The sequence below is a fragment of the Pseudopipra pipra genome, chromosome 18 (genome assembly GCF_036250125.1).
Source record: "Pseudopipra pipra isolate bDixPip1 chromosome 18, bDixPip1.hap1, whole genome shotgun sequence".
Lineage (NCBI taxonomy): Eukaryota > Metazoa > Chordata > Aves > Passeriformes > Pipridae > Pseudopipra > Pseudopipra pipra.
The window spans coordinates 1,141,373-1,149,889 of NC_087566.1; the positions used below are offsets into that span (position 1 = coordinate 1,141,373).

The following is an 8,517-nucleotide window of genomic DNA, read 5'->3' on the forward strand; positions in this document are numbered from 1 at the left end:
TTTAAAAAGTTGTCATTAAATATTTGCATTACATTATTTGCAGTCATTTGCTGTACTCCATGATTAATAATTCCAGCAAAGTTCTTCCAAAGTCACTTATTTGCTATATATGAATTTTTTGGAACAATTACCTTGAAGGGTCTTGGTCCTCAGCTCATATCTGAGGGACCCTGGGACAGGAGGATTTGGGGGTTTTGTTCATGTGCATCCACAGCTGATGGACAGTAAGGGATGTGTTGGCCATAAATGAAGAGGTTTATACAAAGAGACCAGGATGAGAGCAGGATGAGAGCAGGAATGACAGTTCTCTGTGGAGACCAGGGGCAGGACCCAGGCAATGGACTGGAGTTGTGTCAGGGCAGGTTTATGGTGGATCTCAGGAAAAGCTTCTTCCCCCAGAAGGTGGCTGGGACTGAGCAGGGTTATGAATCCTAATTAATCCAGGCTGTCATTAACCAGAGGCTGCAACACAGGTGGCTGCTCCTCTTAGGGGTGCACTGGGAATTGGGCTGTGGGTTGGGCTGATGCATCCCCAGACTGGGAGCAGAGCCTGCTCTGGGTGAGTCCCACCTGCCTTGAGCTCCCTGGGCATTAACTGGCCCTGATGGTCGTGTCCAACAGGCTTCAGCAAGAGCAGATCCCTGTCTGCCAGCCCTGGGACAAGGAGTCCCTCAGCAAGGCTTTGGTTGCTGTGAAACCCTCGGCTCTGGAGCACTGAGAGTCACAGAAACATGGAATCACAGAATCATAGAATCTCCTGGGCTGGAAGGACCCCCAAGGATCATCGAGTCCAACTCCTGGCCCTGCAGAGACACCCCAACAATCCCACCATGAGCCTGAGAGCTCTGTCCCAATGTAAAGTCCTCTCCTGAAATCCTTAAGTCTTTTTTCTGGCATCACAGTGAATGTCCAAAGTGTGGAGAGCCTTCCTGGCTGCCAGGGCAGTGAAGGTGGGGAAGGGCCTTGATTTGAAGGTGTGTGAGGACACTGAGGGCACTTGGTGTGTTCAGCTGGAGCAGAGGAGACTGAGGGGAGACTTCAGTGCAGTTCCAATTGCCTGGGCAGGGGCAGAGGAGGGGCAGGGACTGAGCTCTGCTCTGGGGGGACCATGCCTTCACATACTCTCCTCCACCTCCTAAGAGGTCTGTGAATGGGATGGATGTCAGTGTGAACTGTCAGGAGATGAGCAAGGTGGATAATTCCTGTCACACAGAACATGCTGAGGTGGAAGGGACCCACAAGGATCATCCAGTCCAACCCCTGGCCCTGCACAGGCCCAGCCCCAAGAGTCACCCCCTGTGCCCCAGAGCATCATCCAAACCCTCCTGGAGCTCTGGCAGCCTTGGGGCTGTGCCCACTGCCCTGGGGAGCCTGGGCAGTGCCCAAACAGCCTCGGGGGGAAGAACCTTTGCCTGAGATCCAACCTGAGCCTGCCCTGACACAGCTCCAGCCATTCCCTGGCTGCTGTCCCTGCTCCCCCCAGAGCAGAGCTCAGTCCCTGCCCCTCCTCTGCCCCTGCCCAGGCAGTTGGAACTGCACTGAGCTCTCCCCTCAGTCTCCTCTGCTCCAGCTGAACACACCAAGTGCTCTCAAAGATGCTGAGAAGGAGGCAGCCAGGAGGAAAGGATGCAAAGCTGGTTTGGGTTTGTTGGGGTTTTTTTAGCTGTCTCACTTTGTTTGGTTTTGTTTGAGGTGGTTTTTTCCCCTTTTATTTGCCTTTAGAATTCCCAGATCAGTTCTGAAGTGTTTGTCAAACCCTTTGATGTCCTCCATGAAAGGCACAGAGCAATGCAAATGATCTCATTAGCATTATTATTATTATTTTTTGCATTATCCCCCTGGCCTGGGGCCGTTCCTGCCGTTCCACCCAACTGTTCTGAGCCCTGGGCACAGCTGGGCACAGGGGACAGGGCTCTGCAGGACTGACAGCCTTGGAGAACAGCTCAGGTAGGACAGACACTGAAGCCAATCTGGAGCAGAGCCTGGATTTCTCCCTCCCTCCCTCCCTCCCCCACATCAGCAGCTCAGTCAAAAATATGCATTTTCGAGCTTTATCTTTTCCCAGCAGCAAAGACAACGAGGGAGAGGAGCTTCCTCCAGCAGCACAGCCAGAGGCTGCTGGAAAAGAAGGATTTATTTTTGGATTGCTGTTTGGGAGGTGAAGGTCAGGAGAGCCTGACCTTTTGTAAGGGCTGGCTGAGGTTCCCCCCAACAAACTGTAGAAACACCTCTGGCACTTGCTGGAGCCGTGGGAGTGCCCCCCCATCGTCCTTGGACTGGGAGTGCAAAAAATATTCACTCTGTACAAGAAACACAACAAATAGTATCTATTTCCAACGTTTTCATGACATGCTCCCAAGTCCTGGGAGCCCTCTGGCTGCAAGTCAAGTGCTAAACTCTGGCTGCTCCTCCAGGCTCGTGGCAGAGGTGTCAGGACCTCGGATCGATGGCTCCTGCGTCTCGGGACATCGGGAGCAGAGCGAAACCAGCCCAGCCCAGGAGTGCTGGAGGCCACACACAACCACACAGTGTCTGCAGAGTTTGTCAGTGCTTTTTTCAGCACACAAATGCTCCAGTGGTTGAGGAGAAATTAAGTTTTTCTTCAGTGTTTTGCAGCATTCCTGAGAAAACACAACTTTTCAGAAAAAAGGAGAGAGGAGAGTTTGCAGTTGAATCTATTTGGTTTCCAAGTTTCTAGATATTTTTACAAAACAGACCCCATTTTCCAACAGAAAACCATAACAAAAGGAATTTATAAGTGATTAGAATCCAGACTTGCTATGGACAAACTGTGCTTTCCCAAGCAGAGCTGTCACAGGAGGAGGAACTGCACCTCTTCTGCTTGTATGGTCCTCACAACCAGATCTCTCATTTCCACTTGGGAACATCTCCCACAGCCAGGGAAGGGAGCAGGGCCTTTCCTTGGCCCATCATTCAGAACTGGGCAGGAGAGAAGGCAATGCCAACCTTCTACTGTATTTTACTCCAACGAGAAGTGGGGGAAACCACCTCCTTTTCAGATTTTAGGGGCTGTTTAGACAGCAAGTAAGTACATTCTGGTTCTCATGCAAAGTATTTGAGTTTCCTGTCATTCATGTTTTCATCACAAAAGTATTTTCTTTTTTTTTTCCTCTTGAAAAGCTGAGTATTTTCAGGAGAAATTATATTGTGCTGAAAACCCTTCAAAGGAATATTTTGATATGAAAATTACAGCCTGGAACTTGTTGACATTCAGAAAATCTCCAGGTTCCAGCAGCAGGACAGGGCCCACAGGCAAATACTGCTGTGAGTGGAGCACGATGGCACTGCCAAAATATTGCCATGGGGGTTTTGTCAGGGGGGGATGGGAACCACCCAGGGCTCCTGGGCCGAGGGGCACAGATTTGCTTGGGTTCCTCATTTTAATTTCATCCACACCAGAGATCCCGGGAGAAAAAACTTTGGATTAGACAGGTGTCCTCTAATGCCTCTCCTGAGGCTGGATATGTTCCAACATCAGAGATGCCCCATCCCTGGAAGTGTTCAGGGCCAGGTTGGAGCAACTTGGTGGAAGGTGTCCCTGCCCATGGCAGGGGGTGGCACAAGATGAGCTGCAAGGTCCCTTCCAACCCAAAGCATTCCATGATTCAATGCCAATGTGGGTGATTCTCAGCCCTCAACCCTCCAGCACATTGGAAGAGAGGAAGCAGGGCCCAGCTTCTGAATCCCAAATTGCAATTACCCTGCTGGGGTCACACCTGTCCCTGCCAAAGATCTGGTTGGGTTTGGAGGCAGATGTCCAAGGGACCTCCGTTCATAAGGCTCCCATTCTCTGTAAGGTGGGAAAATAGGAGAGGTTCTGAACTCTGATTTAGTGCTGTCCAGGCTGGCTCCATTCCCTGTGTCCGTGAGGACCTGCATTTAACAGGCCTTCTGGAACATGGACAACCCAGGGTTCCCTGTCAACTCACCTTCCAACAGGTCCAAACAGGGCTAAAACAAACAGAAGTGAAGCCAAATCAAACAAAATGACTGGGATGCCTCTGTTCTGCTCCCCTTTCCATCCTTCCAGGAAAGAGAGACAGTGAGGAAGCATTTGGGTCCAGGTGGGCCTGTTGCTTGAAGCCCCACTCTGTGCTTCCCCATTTTCCAGTTCAGGTTATTCCTGCATAGGAATATTTGAAAGCTGACTTTTTTTAATGACTCTCACCACACAGGTCATTGAGATAATCCATTAAGGATTGTGCTTTTTTCCCTCCCAAGCACTTTTTCTAACAGTTTGTGTTATATCACAGAATCCCAGGATGGCTCAGGTTGGAAGGCCCCACAGTGTCCCACCTGGTCCCACCTCCCTGCCCAGCAGGGCCATCCCAGAGCACATGGCACAGGATTGTGTCCAGAGGGCACAGGATTGTGTTCAGACTCCAGCCCCTCCCCGGGCAGCCTGTTCAGGGTTGGGTCACTGCCCAGCAAAGAAGTTCTTCCTCCTGTCCAGGGGGAATTTCCTGGGCATCAGTTCCTGCCTGTTCCTCCTGTGCCATTGCTGGGCCCCCCCAGCAGAGCCTGGGCCATCCTCTGCCCCCTCCCTGCAGCCCCTGACACAGCCTGGGGAGGGCCCCTCCCAGGCTCTGCTCTGGAGGCTGAACAGCCCCAGCTCCCTCAGCCTTTGCTGCTCCCAGAGCTGCTCCAGCCCTTGGGCATCTCCGCAGCCTGCGCTGGCCCCGCTGCAGGAGCTCCCTGGCCCTGCTGTGCTGAGGAGCCCGAGCTGGGCCAGCCCTGCAGATGTGCCTGCCCAGGGCTGGGCAGAGGGGCAGGACCCGAATGCTGAACAAAAGGCAGCCGTGCCATTTCCAGCGGGGGCTGTTCTGTTTTGCAGCAGGGACACATTTGCACATCCACGGCAGCTCTGGCTCCTGTGAGCGCTGCTGACAGTGCCAGAACAGGGCAGAGCTGCTTTGCTGCACAGTTATGGATCTGGCAGGCAAAGGAGGAGAGTGGGAATAAGCTACAAAGGGCAAAAAGTGCTGTTTGTAACACTGTGCTCTAAATTCTGAGCAGGGAAGGAAAAGGGCTTGCACAGAAGAGGAATGTGCCTGATTTAAACCCTGCAAAGACCCCAGGAATCCATCCTGGAGAGGCAGGAGACTGTCAACAAGACAAGTTCATAACCCTGGAGCGAAAGAAAGAGCCCATTAGTTGTCTCTGAAAGTGGTGAGGCCAGAGCTGACCCAAGGGGGTCCTGGGCACTCAATAGGACTTTGGTGGCCTTTCCTGCAGCCCTGTACCCCCACCTGGCCCACGAGGACTCAGGCGTTTTTCTCAGTTTGTCCTCCATAGTTCCTGCACACATGGCTGAGTAGCAAAGGTCAGCCATAAATATTAGAGATGAGGAAATAAAAAGATCTATAAGTGAGATTAGGAAGCAGGATTCCTGAGGGGCACGGGGTTTGCAAGAGATGTTTACAACATTCCTGCAGCACAGTAGCCTCTGCCCCATGCAGGGAGGTGTCAAACTGTGTCTGTGGGTTCTGGGGAGCTTCAGGGCTCTCCCTGTGTGGGGCTGTGGCCAGACCAGCAGGGTCTGGGGGAATTCTGCTTTGGAATCCCACAGGAGCACAGGGCTGATGGACTTCCAAGATGCATTCATGTGACCATCCCCCACCAGCCACTGCAAAGGGGGATATGGGGCATGGAGAGATCAAGGAGATGTGTCCTACTCCAAAGAGATCCACAGAATTCCAGAATCACAGAACATGCTGAGCTGGAAGGGACCCACAAGGATCATCCAGTCCAACCCCTGGCCCTGCACAGGCCCAGCCCCAAGAGTCACCCCCTGTGCCCCAGAGCATCATCCAAACCCTCCTGGAGCTCTGGCAGCCTTGGGGCTGTGCCCACTGCCCTGGGGAGCCTGGGCAGTGCCCAAACAGCCTCTGGGGGAAGAACCTTTGCCTGAGATCCAACCTGAGCCTGCCCTGACACAGCTCCAGCCATTCCCTGGCTGCTGTCCCTGCTCCCGCAAGAGCAGAGCTCAGTCCCTGCCCCTCCTCTGCCCCTGCCCAGGCAGTTGGAACTGCACTGAGGTCTCCCCTCAGTCTCCTCTGCTCCAGCTGAACACACCAAGTGCCCTCAGTGTCCTCACACACCTTCAAATCAAGGCCCTTCCCCACCTTCACTGCCCTGGCAGCCAGGAAGGCTCTCCACACTTTGGACATTCACTGTGATGCCAGAAAAAAGACTTAAGGATTTCAGGAGAGGACTTTACATTGGGACAGAGCTCTCAGGCTCATGGTGGGATTGTTGGGGTGTCTCTGCAGGGCCAGGAGTTGGACTCGATGATCCTTGGGGGTCCTTCCAGCCCAGGAGATTCTATGATTCTGTGATTCCATGTTTCTGTGACTCTCAGTGCTCCAGAGCCGAGGGTTTCACAGCAACCAAAGCCTTGCTGAGGGACTCCTTGTCCCAGGGCTGGCAGACAGGGATCTGCTCTTGCTGAAGCCTGTTGGACACGACCATCAGGGCCAGTTAATGCCCAGGGAGCTCAAGGCAGGTGGGACTCACCCAGAGCAGGCTCTGCTCCCAGTCTGGGGATGCATCAGCCCAACCCACAGCCCAATTCCCAGTGCACCCCTAAGAGGAGCAGCCACCTGTGTTGCAGCCTCTGGTTAATGACAGCCTGGATTAATTAGGAATCATGAAAAGCTGATGGCTCTGCAAGGGCTCTGAACTTCTGCTTAATGTTTTGCTCCTATAATTTAAGCACAGGAGCCCTGAGCAAATCACCATCTTTAATGACCACATCATCATCATCATCATCATCATCGTCATCATGAATTCATTAGGAGGGGATGGGACCAGAGGGATCTCAGACATGAATAACAAAGGCATGAACAAGATGTGCTGGTGATTAGCCCAGGCTGGTGGTGCCCACCACCCCCTTGGCACCCCCAGGGTGTTCAGCACAGCACTGGAGGGTCCTTGTCTGCACATGGACATGTCCTATCCCAGCCTGTCCTTGGGGACGTTTGCCTTGCAGGGTGACAGGTGAGAAAGCAGAAATCCAGGCAGAAACACAGGCCAAGACACAGCCCTAAAACTGAATGGTGCCCTTGGAATTAATAGATGTAATGGTCCCATCAAAGTGCCATTATTTAATAGTCTGGGATTGATTGCTCCTGTTTCCTATTATCCATCCCCTACCCTGCCAGGAAAAGAAGCAGTCAATGACTTTTAAACCCACAGCAAATGCCACTTTTTGTCCTCTTTGCCAGGAGTGCTACAGGGACAGCAAGAGTGGCTCTGGACTGCAGTGGTGTGACAAGTGCCCTTAATCTCTCCCGTCAGAGTCTCGAAGGTGGGGATGAGCTCCAAAGATAACCACATACATGACAGCCTGTCTGGAAGCACAAGCTGCTCCAGTCCAGCCCATGACAGAGTACAAGTGAGAGGGCCAATAAATAATTGACCATGGTGGTGATTAACAGGAGTGTCACAGAGCCCAGAAACCTCGGGCAGGGCTGGTCTGAGGTCTCTGCAGGGATGAAAAAGCTCCACATCTCTGATAAGCTCAGAAACTCCTGAAGCCAGGGGAGAATCAGCAGGGCTGGGGAGTCCTCATATGCCCCACAGATCTCATACTTGCCCTGCCATCACCTGCAGGTGGAAGTGATGCCTTAGTTTAACTTTATTTTTAGGCTCAACTCAAGCCTGTGGAGAATCCTTTTGGTTTATTGTAAAATTAACTGCAGGCTGTGCCTGAAAATCATGGAATCACAGAATATCCTGAGCTGGAAGGGACCCACAAGGATCATCCAGTCCAACTCCTGGCCCTGCACAGACACCCCAACAATCTCATCCTATCCCTCAGAGCATTGTCCAAACCCTCCTGGAGCTCTGGCAGCCTTGGGGCTGTGCCCACTGCCCTGGGGAGCCTGGGCAGTGCCCAACCAGCCTCTGGGGCAAGAACCTTTGCCTGTGATCCAACCTGAGCCTGCCCTGACACAGCTCCAGCCATTCCCTGGCTGCTGACCCTGGTCCCCCAGAGCAGAGGTTGGAGCTGCCCCTCCAATCCCAATCCCTGGGAGGCATTCCCCCTGGGACTGGCATCACTCCAGCTGTGCTGTTAAACTCTGCTCACAGCAGCACATCCCTCACTGCAGGTCAGGCTTTATATGGACCAAGTGAAGGCCCCTGATCACGTTCATCCTCGGGGTGGGCACAAAACCAAGCCTAAATGGGCTGATCCTGCCCAAGGCAGTGCTGGAGGAATGTGCTGTGCCAGCAGCAGGGAGCTTGGGACCACGTGGAAAGGGGGGTTGATCTTTATATCCCGTGGGAGATGGGCACAGCCACATTCCCACTTTGGAGCTGAGAGATGGATAAAGCAGTGATGGAGATCTCCAGAAAGAAGTGAGCATGGATGAGGCCACAGCTTCCACCTGAACCATGTCTCCTTCTCCTCGGGTGCACCTGGGATTTTACAAGGCACAAGCAGTGAGGGAGACGAAGACTAACGAGGAAAATTTCTATAGTGAAATAAAC

The 8,517-nt window shown here is 52.8% G+C and overlaps 2 long non-coding RNA genes across 2 annotated transcripts; one reads left to right on the forward strand and one right to left on the reverse strand.

Moving 5' to 3' along the window:
• Positions 1 to 2,303: 2,303 nt before the first annotated feature.
• Positions 2,304 to 6,365, reverse strand: LOC135424340 (uncharacterized). Its single transcript, XR_010435158.1, has 2 exons — positions 6,147 to 6,365; positions 2,304 to 2,635 (listed from the first exon to the last, which is right to left on the reverse strand). It is a non-coding gene; the product is annotated as an uncharacterized LOC135424340 (long non-coding RNA).
• On the forward strand, positions 6,365 to 7,457 carry LOC135424339 (uncharacterized). The gene is made up of 2 exons (XR_010435157.1): positions 6,365 to 6,526; positions 7,248 to 7,457. It is a non-coding gene; the product is annotated as an uncharacterized LOC135424339 (long non-coding RNA).
• The last annotated feature ends 1,060 nt before the right edge of the window (positions 7,458 to 8,517 follow it).